General features: G+C 36.2%; 1 pseudogene; it reads left to right on the forward strand.

Moving 5' to 3' along the window:
- LOC131515416 (uncharacterized) overlaps positions 1-16,709 on the forward strand; it is a 162,231-nt pseudogene that overhangs the window by 110,577 nt on the left and 34,945 nt on the right.

Consider the following 16,709-nt stretch of genomic DNA (forward strand, 5'->3'; position numbering starts at 1 on the left):
CTGAAAGAATATGTTCCCAGATAGAAACTCAAATCTTCAGGAAAATCTGAAGAACACTAAAAATGATATATGTGTGGGTAAATTTAAAAGTCTGTTATTCTTTTTAATTTTATTAAAATAAATATAACTGTTTAAAAAATTATAATATTGTTTTGTGAGGTGTATCAATAACTCTAATATGATAGCTCTTATGTAACTCTATATAGGATAAGAGGTGGGTTAAATGGACCTATACTGAGTAAGATCTATACATTTATTTTTATTTATTTATTTATTTTTATTGTCACTTGTTTTATTTTTTTTTTTAATTTACATCCAAATTAGTTAGCATATAGTGCAACAATGATTTCAGGAGAAGATTCCTTAGTGCCCCTTACCCATTTATCCCATCCCCCCTCCCACAACCCCTCCCATAACCCTCAGTTTGTTCTCCATATTTATGAGTCTCTGTAAGATCTCTACATTTAATGTGAAGTGATACAATATGAACTCTATGTATACTGTGTGATTTTAAAGATACGTATGGTAATTCCTATAACTACCACTAAAAAAAAATGCAAAGTGATGTAGGTGAAAACAATAGATAAATGGAAACTAAGTTTGATTACATATTTAACAATTCTAAACAAGGCAGGAAAAAATGAAAAAAAAAAGCAAAATACCATCAATAGCAACAGAAAGAAAAATAAAGACAAAAAACATAGTAAAATTGTAGACCTAAATATAACCATATCAATAATTAAGTGCTAATTGGCTAAGGGCTCTGATTAAAACCCATAGATTACCAAAATGGATTTAACCAACCAAACAAACAAATGAAACCCAACTCTGCTATCTATAAAACTTACATTAAGTAAAGGCACGTTTCATTTTATTGGGCTTCACTTTATTGCACTTTACAGGAATTGCAAGTTTGCGGCAACCCTGCAATGAGCAAGTCTGCCAGCGCCATTTTTCCAACAGCATTTGTTCACTTCATGCCTCTGTGTCACATTTTGGTAATTCTCACAATATTTCAAACTATTTCATTATTGTTATATTTGTCACAGTGACCTGTAATCAGTGATCTTTGATGTTTACTATTACATAATTGTTTTGGACACCATGAACTGCTCCCATGTAAGATGGTGAACTTTATAAATGTTATGTGTGTTCTGATTCCTCTGCCAAACTGGCCGTTACCCCATTTCTCTCCCTCTCCTCAGGATTCCCTATTTCCTGAGTCACAACAGTTTTGAAATTAAGCCCATAAGGACCCTACAATGGCCTCTAACTGTCCAAGTGAAAGAAAGAGCTGCACATCTTTCACTTTAAATCAAAAGCTAGAAATGATTACGCTTAGTGAGGAAGGTGTGTTAAAAGCCAAGACAGGCCAAAAGCTAGGCCTCTGATGTCAGTTAGTCAAGTTGTGAATGCAAAGGAAAAGTTTTGAAGGAAATGAAAACTGCCACTCCAGTGAACACACAAATGATAAGAAAGTGAAACAAATGTAGTGCTGTGTGGAGAAGGTTTTAGTGGTCTGGATAGGGGATCAAACCAGCCACAACATTCCCTTCGGCCAAAACCTAATCCAGAGCAAAGCCCTAACTCTTTTCAATTCTATGAAGGATGAAAGAGGTGAGGAAGTTTCAGAAGAAAAGTTTGAAGCCAGCAGAGGTTGTTTGATGAGGTTTAAGGAAAGAGGACATCTCATAACATCAAAGCACAAGGTGAAGCAGTAGGTGCTGATGTAGAAGCTGCAGAAGGTTATCCAGAAGATCTAGCTAAGAGAGTTCACAAAGGTGGCTACACTAAATAAGAAATTTTCAATTTCTTATTGAAATTGTAGATTTCAATGTAGATTCAAATGTAGATGAAAGCATTCTATCTAAAGAAGATGTCCTTCACGACCTTCATAGCTAGACAGAAATCAATGCCTGGCTTCAAAGCTTCTAAGGACAAGCTGACTCTCTTATTAGGGGGTAATGCAGCTGAAAACTTCAAAGTTAAAGCCAATGTTTATTTACTATTCTGAAAGTCCTAGGGCCCTTAGGAAATATGCTAAATCTACTCTGCCTGTGCTCTATAAATGGAACAATAAAGCCTAGATGACAGCGTGTCTGTTTGCAACATGGTTTACTGAATAAGCCCACTGTTGAGACCTACTGCTCAGAAAAAATATATTTTAAAATATTACTGCTCATTGACAATGCACCTGCTCACCCAAGAGCTCTGATGGAGATGCCCAGCGAGATTAATGTTGTTTTCATGCCTGCTAACACAACATCCATTTTGCAGCCATTAGATCAGGGAGTAATTTCAACTTTCAAGTCTTATTATTTACGAAATACACTTTATAAAGCCCTCACTGCCTTGGATAGTGATTACTCGTGGATCTGGGCAAAGTAAATTGAAAATCTTCTGGAGGGGATTCACCATTCTAGATGCCATTGAGAACATCCATGACTCATGTGAAGAAGTCAAACTATCAACATCAAAAGGACTTGGGAAGAAGTTGATTCCAACTCTCATGGATGACTTTGAGGGATTTAAGATTTCACCAGAGAGAGAGTAAGTGCAGATGTGTGGAAACAGCAAGAGGAGAAGAATTAGAAATGAAGCCTGAAGATGTGACTGAATTGCTGCAATCTTATGAAAAAGCTTGAACAGATGAGGAGTTGCTTCTCATGGATGAGCAAAGAAAGTAGATTCTTGAGACAGAAACTAGTCCTGGTGAAGATGCTGTGAAGACTGTTGAAATTAAAACAAAGGATATAGACCATTACATAAGCTTAATTGAGACAGCCGCTGCAGGGCTTGAGAGGGCTGACTCCAATTTTGAAAGAAGTTCTACTGTGGGTAAAATGCTGTCAAACAGCATGGCATGCTACAGAAAAACCGCCTGGGAAAGGCAGAGTCAATTGATGCAGCAAACTTCATTGTGATCTCATATTAAGAAGTTGCCACGGCCGCCCTCACCTTTAGCAACCACCACCCTGATCAGTGAGTTGGCCATCAGCATCCAGGCAACACCCTCCACCAGCAAAAAAATTATGATTTGCTAAAAGTTCAGATGATGATTAGCATTTTTTAGCAATAAAATGTTTTTCAATTAAGGTTTATAAACTGCTTTTTAGACATAATGCAGTTGCACACTTAATAGACTACAGTATAGCATAAATATAAATTTTTATATACTGAGAAACCAAAAAGTTATTTTGATTTGCGGTATTGCAATATTCGCTTCATTTAAAATTTTTTTTTTAATATTTATTATTGAGAAGGGAAGAGAGTGTCAGTGTGGGAAGGGGAGAGAGAGAGCGGGAGACACAGATTCTGAAGCAGACTCCAGGCTCTGAGCTGTCAGCACAGACCCAGATGCAGGAATCAAACTCACAAACTGTGAGATCATGACCTGAGCCAAAGTTAGACGCTTAACCAACTGAGCCACCCAGATGCCCTTGATATATTCACTTTATTGTGGTGGTCTGGAACAGAACCTGCAATATCTTGGAGTTAGTCGTGTATTAAGGAATCAGTTGAAAGTAAGTAAATGGAAAATAGATGTCCCATGAAAACAGTCAATATAGAAAAGTTGTAGTGGCTGTATATATATTAACTTCAAGCCACAGAGTATAACCAGAAAGTAAAAGCTGTGTTTCATGATAAAATTTCAATAAATTAGGAGAATCTAACAATCATAAATCCATACACTTCCAATAAGAGAGCCTCAACTATATGAAGAATCAAATCAAGCACTTTTGATGTTTTTCAGAATTAAAACTGCTTTATCCTTTTCTATACATATTTTGCTTTCATTAAGATAAAGCTTTGAGATGTTTGTCTATACTAGAATCATGTGGGTGAAATATAGAATTCCTTCGTATTAAAAATCAGCCAGGTAAGTTACATAATGTTGACAATAATCTAACCACAAAGACATTTTAAAGGAAGCCACAAAGACATTTTAAAGGAAGATTTAGTTTCTCCATTTTTCATTTTGAAAGGTTTCTAAGATTTTTTAAAATTTATTTTTATTGTTTTAGTATTTCAAATTCTCTGCCTATTTGGGAAAGAGTTAGAGTCGTAGAGCCTACACTTACTTTCAAATCTTCCCTTTCTACACCATTCTCAGGCTTTTGAATAGTTAGTAACTTATGGCACAACCAAGCCTAAGATACTGCCCTCCTTATGTATAGTAAGAACCTTAGGACAGAAAATAGACCACTATAGAAGACTTTATCAAAAACAATATTTGGAATTCAACAGTATGACAGCATTGGGATGAGGGAAAGAACTCTTGATTTGCAGTACTGTGAACTTTCCTGGATCATCTATCTATACAATATGCAACTCTGGGGCACCTGGGTGGCTCAGTCAGTTAAGTATGACTTCGGCTCAGGTCATGATCTCATAGTTCATGTGTTTGAGCCCCGGGTAGGGTTCTGTGCTGACAGCTCAGAGGGTGGAACCTGCTTCTGATTCTGTGTCTCCCTCTCTCTCTGCTTCGGCCCTGCTCATGCTCTGTCTCTCAAAAATAAATAAACATTAAAAAAAACGAATAATTATAAAATAAGTAACTTTGATCAAGGCACTGAAGACTTTCTGAGACTCATTTTCCTCACGCAAATGCAATTAAGATATATGTGGTCCAAGGTTTTCCCCACCTCCCACCTTAAAGATTTTCTCTTATCTTTATGGTGGAGAATGACCACAAAATAGTACACTTTACCCACTTATGTAGCAGAGTATATGTAAAATGTTACAAAAGCAAAAGGTATTTTATAAGTTATATAGCTTTCTCATTTTTAGGTTTTCTTAACAGAGAAATCATGAGTAAATCATTGACAGAGTTTTTGTGGGTTTTCCCCCTTTTCTGGTAGGAAAAACATCTGTTCCTATTTTTAAGAATCATTTATTTCAGTGTCACCATATCTTCAATAATGTGGGTGTGCGACAAACCAGATTTAGATTCACACTCTGAGCATTTATTTATATTGACATTTATACCTGCATAACGGAGCAACACAAAGCATTTATGCATAGAATGTATGCAAGATAGTATTGTAAAATACAAAGCAAGTTAAGTTTAACTCAAAATTTACGTATTTTTCCACTTACCCCCTGAGATTTTTAGTACTGAAATAAATTACTGGAATTTGGAATTGCTTTATAATGATGGCAAATGTCAAAAATACAAATACCTGAGATCATCTAACTTTATACATAAGTAGATTTTTCTGTCCAACATGATATGCGTTCTGTAAGATATACTGGATAAAAATTAAATCTGTAGGAAGGATAATTAATAAGTGATTTGAGAAAATTCAAATGGCAATGAATATAAGATATTAATATTCATTTCCTTTAAAATTTTAATTGACACATTTATAAAAATTTACTGAATATTACTACACACAGCATTTGACTTTGGATTCAACATTTAATATTTATGAAATATAGAATATATACAATTTTACATTCATGCAGAGCATGGTTTCTTTAAAATTTATATATCTTACAAAGAACAGGAAGTACATTTTACTACATAATAGATATTCATTCATTTCTTCTAATGAAAAAATTACACATTTTCTTATTTTGTACATAGTAATTTGTATTTTGTGTTATAATATGTAAACCTGACTTTAAATTATCTTTATATAAAAATTCATCTAAATAATAACCATAACTTTTAAGATGACTGTAAAAATTTTACATTAAGCGTCTTAGATTTTGCACAAATGTTATTTTGCAGCTTCTTTTTTAGCCTCCTGATTACTTTGATCAGATCTCATATCTCATCTTTCTTGCTTGATCAATAAATTCTGTTTAAAATAAGTTGGTCCATTTTAATCTCTGTTGGAGTATCGAGGACAAATTCCCTCAAGAACTTATAAATAAAGGAAATTACATTGCTCTCTGAGACATAAACTTTAAAATCAATATATAAGAAAAGAGTTATGAAGCATTTCGGGAAAACACATTCGCCCCTAGCCCTGTAAGACTTGGGATGTAGAACAAAGGCTATGAAGGCCTAAACCTGACAAGTCTACAGTCGCCCCTGTGAAGGAAGCTGTACAAAGCAGGAACTTGTTCACAAGTATCCATGTCTTTCATATTGAGACCACAGACCAGCATTCTAACAAAGGCAGCTATCAACAAATTGAACGTTGAGAAGACAAGTAGCTTATGGAGAGAGATGACCTAGGAACCCCACCCAATGTGAGTGTTTTCTCTTAGGAATGAGATAAAATCATAACATCCCTCAGGATGCTGACTGTGAGATACTCACAGAGGACAGGAGACAATGGAAAAGAAATATAAAAAACAGCTTGGTTAATACAAGGTCACTGGGATCATTGTTGTATCATGAAATACATTCAATTCCTCCACAGTTGATTGGTATCAGCTACAAAATTATTCCTTCCTTGAAATCATATAGTAAACCTTCATTCATTATCTCTTGTAGAAATCTGAGAGTGTCTGTTCTTTGCAACTTCAAGGAGCTAGTGCTAACACAAGACTAAAGCCCAATTCAATGCATTCTTATATCTAGAGAAAGAATGTACCTACAAAAGAGTGATTTATTTAGCCATGAAAGCATAATGGAAGGAAAGTCACAGAAGGAAATGTTGGCAAATTCCATCCTCACACTGTCCAGGAGAGAGGAAATCCAGCTATAGGATAGCAGGTGTTCTGGACCATTATTAGACCATGTCTGCTGTGATATGGATGTTTCCGTCTCCTTATAGTCTGGAGGCATGATACATCAATTAATATACTCTCTTTCTTTTTATTTCATGGCTAGTAAACAATCCTAGATTATGTTTTCATGACTTATGTACATGATCTATAGGAATAAAATGCATTAATCAATGAAACATAAGTATTCCACTTTGTGTACCAATATTTCTCATTGTGAATTGATAAATTGGCATTCTTATCTGTTTTTGTTTTTTTTTTAATTTTTTTTTCAACGTTTTTTATTTATTTTTGGGACAGAGAGAGACAGAGCATGAACGGGGGAGGGCAGAGAGAGAGGGAGACACAGAATCGGAAACAGGCTCCAGGCTCCGAGCCATCAGCCCAGAGCCTGACGCGGGGCTCGAACTCACGGACCGCGAGATCGTGACCTGGCTGAAGTCGGACGCTTAACCGACTGCGCCACCCAGGCGCCCCGCATTCTTATCTGTTTACATCAATTGAGTTACTTTGGTTAACAAACATAGCCTCCAATGGTTGTATATACTTTCAGACAAAATAAGGTGTCTAAGTCTGCAAAGACTAGAGACCAGAACCAGGCCAATTTCAATTTACATGGCACCCTAGTAGACCTTTCAAGATACAACAAGAAGCCAAATCAAAAACTTATTGTTATGGACTATATACTAAAGCCTTCCCTTCCTGACTAACTTTCTACAGCCACAGATGGAAAAGGGATGATGTCACCATCCATCATTACTAGGAGGCAGATAGATGAGTCCACTGTCTCCCTCCAGACCATATTCAATTAAGTGTGCTGTCTCTGCTATCACCATCCTACCTGCCCTGTCACCATCATCTCATCTAACACTGCATTCATTTCTAATCCATTTCCTAGAATCTAACAAATACAAAAAATCCCAAGTCTAACAAATATGAGACTTCATATGAATATAACATTTTATAGTAGTCAAAGTTCTTTCTCTTACTTATTTCATATTTCATCCCAAGTCTAATGAGATGGTATAAACTCTGTGTTCGCTAAAGCAGTATTTCTCAACATGTAATCCAAGCTCTTTCTGCATCAGAATCACTGGTGTGCCTGTCACAATGAAACTCCTAAGGGAATTCTTTGCATACTGAAATTTGATAAATACGGCTCTGAAATGAGAATAACAACACATGGCACTAATGCCTGGGATGCTGTGAGAATTAATGGCAAGTTATTCTTCCCCAAAGGTTTTAGCCAGTGGGTCTCACCCTGACTGCCTGTTTGAATCACCTGGAAACATACCAGTGCATAGCCTCACTCTAGACCAACTGAATCAGAATCTTTGGGAAAAGGATTCAAAGAGTGAGGATTTTTAAAAAACCTCCCAGGTGATTCTAATATGCACCCAGGATGGAAAACCCTCTATTCTAGCCCATATTTTTCATTTTTAACATATGTTTATTCTTCCTCTGGGTTTTGTAAGACAACTTCAGTATGATCACCACATATTAAGAAATCTTAAATATGTAAATTAAAACCACAAACACATACTTTAATAGGAAAAGTGGCTACTCATCATTAAAATATGCAAATATAAGGGACAAATAAATTAACATGTATGTAAGTGAAAAGAAGTAAGCTATCTCAGGCCAATAATAGCACCTCAAATGTTCCCTGAAGACAGACTGCTTCTGGAAATTAATGAATATTATGGACCAACAAAATATTTTTTCCAGTTACATTGTTATTTTGTCGATGAATATGGGTAAATTTAGAATCCTAGAATGCTACAAATCTGCACTGTCATGATCTTTTGGTTCATGGGTTCAAGCCCCCCTTGGGGTTCCAGGCTGACAGCATGGGGCTTGCTTGGGATTGTCTCTCTCTGCCCGCCCCCCCACTCACGCACACTCTCTCTCTATTTTTCTCTCTCAAAATAAAATACAGAAACTCTTAAAATTAATTAATTAGTTAATTAATTAATTGAAATTAAGTAGAAAATTCAGGTCCTTGGGGTACCTGGGTGGCTTAGTCAGTTAAGCCTCCCACTCTTGATCTGGGCTCAAGTTTTGATCTCAGGGTTGTGACTCCACACCGAGGGTGGAGCCTACTTTAAAAAAAAAAAAAGAAAGTTCAGTTCCTCATGTGGCTAGTGGATGTATGTAGGTCAGAGCAGTTATAGAACTGCATCATTTGCAGAAAGCTCTATTGGACAGCTATTAGATCCTTACAGCTAGTTGCACCTTCTAGACAAGGAAAATAGACCACAGAAACTTAAGTGACTTGCCCCATGTTGTATATCAGGTTAGCAGGGAACCAAAATAGGAACCAGACCCAAGTACAGTGTTCTATATACTATTGTGAGTTAATGAATGGGTCAATAGTTGTGATGATGATGATCATTATATTAATAATTAGCATGATAGGGGCGCCTGGGTGGCGCAGTCGGTTAAGCGTCCGACTTCAGCCAGGTCACGATCTTGCGGTCCGTGAGTTCGAGCCCCGCGTCAGGCTCTGGGCTGATGGCTCGGAGCCTGGAGCCTGTTTCCGATTCTGTGTCTCCCTCTCTCTCTGCCCCTCCCCCGTTCATGCTCTGTCTCTCTCTGTCCCAAAAATAAATAAAAAACGTTGAAAAAAAATAAATAATTAGCATGATAGAAGAAAATTACTATTTACTATATGCCAGACATCCTTCTGAAGGTGGTTCTTTGTGTTAATTTATCTAATTATAGCAAGAAACTTAAAAGCTAGGTATAATACTTACTTTAGAAACATGGTAGCAATATGACAGCGGTTCCCTGAGGATGCACAGCTATTAAGTGACAAAAATGAATGTGTGTGTGTGTGTGTGTGTGTGTGTGTGTGTGTATGTGTGTTTGCGTGTTTGGGGGGAGGTATATCATAAGTTATATAAAGCTAATATAAGAGATTCATTATATCAACAAACAAATTTTAATCATAAGATTAAAAAAATAATTGTGCTTTTATAACATGTACCTGGTGCTACCAGATAGTAAAATTTTTGACATAAATGTACCAGGCAATTTTTTAAATAAGCCACTTAGAAACATTATGGTAAGTTCATTTACTTAATCAATATAAGGGATATGATACTCTTAAGTTAGCCCCCGTATCACTGAGAATAAAATGTTTTGGTGTACTGCTTCTATTTGAGGATATACTTAGGATAGGGTCAGTTTCAACAAAACTTCATCTAATTTAGATTAATTGTGTTTGTGAAAGTCTACTGAGAATTTGAACTCTGTGTACATTTATAACAATGTACTGTAACAAAATGTGAAAATGGTCTCTTTCTCAAAATATCTTCTTGAACTGTATTTCTTCTTATTGTGATGATGTGATATGATAAAATGCCTAAGTGTTGAGATGAAATGAAGTGAATGATGTAGGCATTGCAATGTAATATTAGGCCACTATTGACCTTTTTTTTTTCAAATTAATATTTTAATATACTGTTATTCAATATACTGTGCAATACTGGGGCACCTGGGTGGCTCAGTCAAACATTTGACTTTTTTTTTTTTTTTTTCAACTTTTTTTTTTTTTATTATATATATATATATATATATATATATATATATATATATGCACACACACACTGTGAAGTATTGGTTTCAGAAGTAGGATTCAGTGATTCATCATTTACATACAATACCTAGAGCTCATCACAAGTGACCTTCTGACCACAAATCAGAAGAATTATCTGCTTCCAGCAGTGGTTGACCACAGGTAACTGAAACTGCAGAAAGAAAAACCACAGATAAGGAGGGACTATTGTAAGATCATTTTAGTGTTCAAACTACAATTGCCACTCTAATTTCACTGGAATGTTCTAGCAGTGCTTAGCAGAATAAAATTTTTTAATGACTCTTGGACAAGCTTAATTTCATTTTTTATAGCTGAAAAAACAGAATAAATTATTTTGAGTATTTTTCCCAGCGGATTTTCCCATAACTTGGATTTTATAACAAGCTAACACAAAATTTCTCCATATTTAGTGTGACAGATACTGAGAATTGCCTGTTGAATTGCCATCTTCCCTTTCTTCTTCACTAACAGAACTTAAGCAACGTGTCCTACTGAAAAACCATTTCCTAGCTGCCTTTGCAAATAGGAATAGTCAATTACATGTAAAGGAAATGTACTGAATGGGGAATCCCTTTTTGCCTTCCCTCTTATTTCTGCTTCTGCCTTGAACTCAGTTGTGAAGTCTGGATTTCCAGAAACCACTTGGGTTATAAGGAACCCTTGGGTTGAAAATTATGTGCTTACTAAAGAAAACAGAAATCTTGGGGCACCTGGGTGGTTCAGTCCGTTAAGCGTCTGACTTCGCCTCGGGTCATGACCTCGCGGTCTGTGAGTTCAAGCCCCCCCCCCCCCCCCCCCCCCCCCCCCCCCCGTCAGCTCTGTGCTGACAGCTCAGAGCCTGGAGCCTGCTTCGGATTCTGTGTCTCCCTCTCTCTCTGCCCCTCCCCCCGCTTATGCTCTGTCTCTCTCTCTCTCTCTGTCAAAAATAAAATAAAACATTAAAAAAAGTTAAAAAAAAAAAAGAAAACAGAAATCTTGAAAGAGGTAGAGCCTCTGATAATAGTGAACATATCTCATAAAATTTGGACTGTGTCTGTTTTATGTTAGAGTTTTGAAAACTTTGTTTAAGCCAGTGTCATCTTGTGTATCTACCTCTAAGAGCCAAATGAAATTTCTAACACACTCAGTTTTACAAAGTCTTGACAACCAAGTCACAAAAATCAAATACAATGATGGAAAGCAATGTGAAAATTATATTAATTGTGCACATTTATCATTTTTTACAAATGATGAACCTGAAGTATGTTTATTAAATTATAAATTTTAAAAATAAAAATAAAATTTAAATTGTTTTATTTCAGAGACACACAGCACCCGTGTGCATGTGCTTGAGTGGGGAGGGGCAAAGGGCAAGAGAGAGAACTCCAAGCAGGCTCCATGATCAACCCAGAGCCCAATGCAGGGCTCTACCTCATGACTGTGAGAACATGACCTGAGCCAAAAGCAAGGGTTGGATGCTTAACCAACTGAGCTACCCAAGTGCCCCTAAAATAAAATTTTAAATAAAATCTAAAATATCTAAATTACCTCAAGAAAAAGCTGAAATGTAAAGAGACCAAAAAATTAAAAAGATGAGAAAAGTTATCAAAGAATTCACTCCAAATAATGTAGGGCTCAGAAATATTTATAGAGAAGTTTCTTCAGGTTTTCAATAAACAGACTATCCCCATTCTATATGAATGATTCACAAAATATAGAAATAAATGAAATGCCATCAAATTCATTCTATAAAGCTAGTGTTGTGCTGTGCCAAACCATATATATATATATATATATATATATATATATATATATTTACTGTTATTTTTTAAGAGAGAGAGCATGAGGGGGGGAAGGTCAGAGAGAGAGGGAGGCACAGAATCTGAAACAGGCTCTAGGTTCTGAGCTGTCAGCACAGACCGCGATGCGGGGCTCAAACCCATGAACAGCAAGATCATGACCTGAGGGGAAGTTGGACTCTCAACCGACTGAGCCACCCAGGCTCTTCTAAAAAAATATTTTTTAAAACATATATGAATATATTTTGAATAAACCAATGAATCTGTCACTACACAAGGGCTCAGAGCTTTAGCCACTGAACATAGACTGAGGGTCCAGTGGTCAGGTTGAGCTTACCCATCAAAGGTTATCAAAGCAGGAGAATAAGTGGAATTGACCTTTCCTAAAACAAGGCCGTCTTCAAATTCACTCACTACTGGTACCCCATAGTATGTATCTCTTAGCAAACAAAATGTTTTAATGGCCGGTCAAAGAAGGTATTTTGAAAATAGTAACCCAGACACTATTATAAATTGAGTCTAGTTGTATTAGGGGGAAAAATTCTACCTCAGACAACAAAGAACCTAACAAGGCTTAAGTCTATTAAGACTTTTATTTGCTTTTTGTTGCTGCTGTTGTTGTTGTTGTTGTAGTTGTTGTTCTGTTTTTCTCTTTTAGGAAATTCAGAAGGCAAACAGTCCAGAACTGGTACCATGAGGGTAATTCACTTCACTCTGTTTTTGGTATGGATTTTGTCCTTATGGCTACAAACATTCTGCCTCTAGGCATCTTGTTACATATTATATGCAGACAAAAGAAAAAAAGACAAAGCCCAAATCTCATGCCACCTGAATTTGTGCAGTTCCTAGGAACTCTATGAAGTGAGTTCTGCCTATTTCAACTTATATTCTATGCCCATGCCCTTACAGCAAGCAGATGGGAAAGTGCGAGTCGAACGTCTTACAGTTTCTATGATTGGAATTTTCTTCTACCAGCCAGGAATTAGGAGTTTGAAGAATGGTTAGGCAGCCATTAATGTATGCCACATTTGCCAATCATTCTATGTTGAACTAATAATGGAAAATCTTTCTTTCAATTTGTGGCCACATTTTTAGATTTTTCCCCTCGTTCACTTTTCGTTGGCATTGCCACTTCTTTTTGTTCATATAACTAGCAGCCTTGTCAAAGGGAAAAGAGAAGTCCTTTTAAATAAACACACTTTCATTCATGAACCTTACTATTCTCATTTTCCTAGGATGGGAAAAAGGTGGGCATGTGAAATGGGGCAACATTAATCTGTGAAGCTGAATGCAGCTTCATTGATGGGTCTTTGCAAGAGATAAGAGAAAAAACAATCCTCCCTACTATATCTATAAATAGATCTTATTTGAGTAAATAGTAATGCTTTAAAAAAATAGAATTTATGGTTATTCTCCAATAACTGCCAATACTGTCTCCTTAGAAAAGTTCTGTTAAAACGGCTTTTAAGCTAGTCACATAGCCCTTCTGACAGTACCTCTGTAAACTGCTCATGAAAAAGAAGGATCCTGGGATCAGACAAGGCAAACAGAACCCTCCTCTGCCCTGTACCTTAGAAAGGGTATTCTTGGCACTGTGTTAGTCTAGAGGAAGCAAATGAAACATTTAAATATCTTTGACATTTAAAAGCTACTAAAAATGAATTAAATTATACTGGTAATAACTTATGTTTATGTAGCACTTTATGTGTTTCAAAATCTTTTTAACTACATAATCTCCCATTTGATAGAGCAGTCATCGATACTTAAAGTTACTTGCCTAAAGGCACACAGAAATTTAGTAAAGATCTCTTATAACAGAACCCCAAGATTCACATTTACCTTCCTTCTCGCTAAATCTGATCTCACCAGAGGAAACCATTGCCACTAGCAGACAAATCCTGTATTATCCTTGAGGGCCAGAGACTCCCGTGGTAGGGCCTCACTGTCATTTTGCCAGCTAGGTTAGCCTATAACCAGAACTCTGACATTTGCAGGCCCCCTCAACTGCCATAAGACTCCTCCTGTCCCCGAGATCACAGAAGAGAGGACAGCATCCTCTCTACTGACAGCTGCTGCTTTGCCATAAACTTTTCGGCACTGTAATATCACTTTAAGATTGGCAAATAAAGCCATCACAATATAAGCACATAAATTATAAAGTAATTTTTTCTTCTTTGGGAACCATTACAAATGTGATCCATGTCATATGAAAAATTCTCATTTATGATTACTAGCAAGTCATTTACTTTCCATGCCACACGCAATCACAGCAGAGTTTTAAAGTATTAGAAGATAAAGACACATAAATCTGTGTTTCTCAAAACTAATGCATTTGTTATACATTACAAGATGGTCCCTTTGTCATGAAGCCATATCTAAGTCTTTAGTTCAGATCTGACTCCAGTGTTTTTATCAAAGTGCATCAAGGTCTGCCCCTAAATTACATTTTCTAGAAACAGCATTGTAAGAAATATTTCAAAACTCCCAAATGGTGTAGACCCATAAAAAGAAACCTATTTTTTTTTCATCTGGAACCTTGGAAATAAGCTGAGCCCCATTCTTGATCTATGCCAAAGCATTTGGCCTGGCTCTAACTTAGGTATATTCAAGATAGCTTTTCTATAAGTTGTGAACATTTAAAAAGATAGTATTAGTCACTAAGAAAGGTCAGGAAAAAAATATGAACTACATTTCTCTAAAAGCTTTATTTAAGTAGAAGATATGCTCAATAATTTTTTCTATTTCACTTTTGCTAAGTTTAACTACTCAATATATAGATACAGCCATAGCTCCACTTCTCTGTAACCAGACTACAATATTTCTTTTAGAGCAATTTACTTTCCTTATAAATGGCTAAAAATTTCAATGCTCATACTATTGTAGCTTGAAGCAGACTTATAATTTTAACAATAGAACAAATGTTTTGTAGTTCAACAAGCATCCTAGTGCTTATGTGATTAATAACGTTTTATTTAAGAGATGTGCTCATTAACAACCATAAAAAGCTGATTTCTATCATATGTTTTGCAATTTAAAATGCATATATATGTGTATATATGTATGTGTATACACACATCAACTCATCTAATCCTCCAAAATTTGAATTCGTTGGTCTAGATGAGAGTTTTCTCTTATATGGCCTCTCAGATTAAATGCTCACTTTAGGAAATCATGAATTCCCATGTATTAGTGATGCATAAATTGTATAGTGAGGTTTGCCAAATGATGAGCATCTTGTATGAACAGAGGTACTATAGTAATAACAGTAATTACTATTATTAATTGAGTTCTTTTTTAAGTGACAGGGTGCTTTTTACATGTATTGACTCATTTAATTATCTTAAAATTTCTATGGCATAGATATTAGTATCCTCATTTAACTTACAAGGAAGTCTAGGCTCAAAGAGTATGATGATTTCCCCAAGGTCACAGTCATAAAGTGGCAAAGAAATTCAGTCCAAATCCTTTTACACTAAAACCTATGCTCTTTTTCATTTCACCCTGCTGCCTCTAATTTTAGAGCATAAACCAGTCTCCATTTAGAAAAACATGCTTTCAAATTAAATGAAATAGGAGAAAAGATGCAATGAACAGCTTGAGAATAAAATCATACATAACTTGAGAATAACCTCATAATTCACAAAACAAGTTTGCATCTGTTATTCTAATGTACCGCCTGTGTTATAATGGCATATTTTCATAATTTATTCATGCTGCTACATTATTTTTCTCAACATAAATCCAATGTATACCTCTTTTACTTAGTGAATGTTTTCTAGTAAATCTGACAGAAAGTTTCCTGCTAGCTGACACTGACTGGTAACAATCAGAAAATCTCACTGCTGCCAACAGGTTAGACTGTTTTGCTCTTTTTTAAGAGCAGTGCCTCATTCCAGCTAGAAAAGACGCATTTCAGAAAACTCTGAAAAAGACACACAGTACTTGACATGTAGCAGGTCCTCAATGAATAGAAAGTAGGTGTGAATGCATGAGTGATTCACATTAGTATTTGACATTTCAGGTAGGTCAGTGGGGAGAGATTTCAGCATTCTGCAAATCACACTGTCCTGGGTTAGGTGCTCTGGACAGAGACTTGGAGACAGATTTCCTTAAAGGAAGTTTATTGGGAACCACTCTTAGAAGCAGAGCACCGATGAGAGAGTGAACAAAGCAGGAAGGAGCAGAGGGAGAAGGGCAATGCAGTTGCAACAGAGGCAGCAATCAACCGCCCTGTGGGAGCTCTGGAGCCAGGACGGTCTTTAAAGATGTCCCCACTGAAGCAATGGGTCCAGGCCTTTGGACTCCTCATAAAGTAGTCATTGAGCCTAGTTGTGATCAGTCAACAATCAAAGGTCCCAGCAACAGGCAGAATGAACACTTCAGCCACCAAGAAAGAATCTGTACAGTACATCACAGCATCTCCTACATACAGTCACTTCTTTTATGGGTAGGAGACAAGTGATCTTTTCACCACATTCCATAAAATAATAATTGCTGGTTTTTAAATCTGCTATGTACTTTGCAACATACATAAATTGTTGTTTTATATAATCATCACAACAATACCACGTGGTGTACTCTTCTCAATCTCATTTTATAGATGACGAAAGAGAGATTCAGAAATGTTAGATAACGTGTCTGCAATC

Source organism: Neofelis nebulosa, chromosome 6, assembly GCF_028018385.1.
Source record: "Neofelis nebulosa isolate mNeoNeb1 chromosome 6, mNeoNeb1.pri, whole genome shotgun sequence".
NCBI classification, from domain to species: domain Eukaryota; kingdom Metazoa; phylum Chordata; class Mammalia; order Carnivora; family Felidae; genus Neofelis; species Neofelis nebulosa.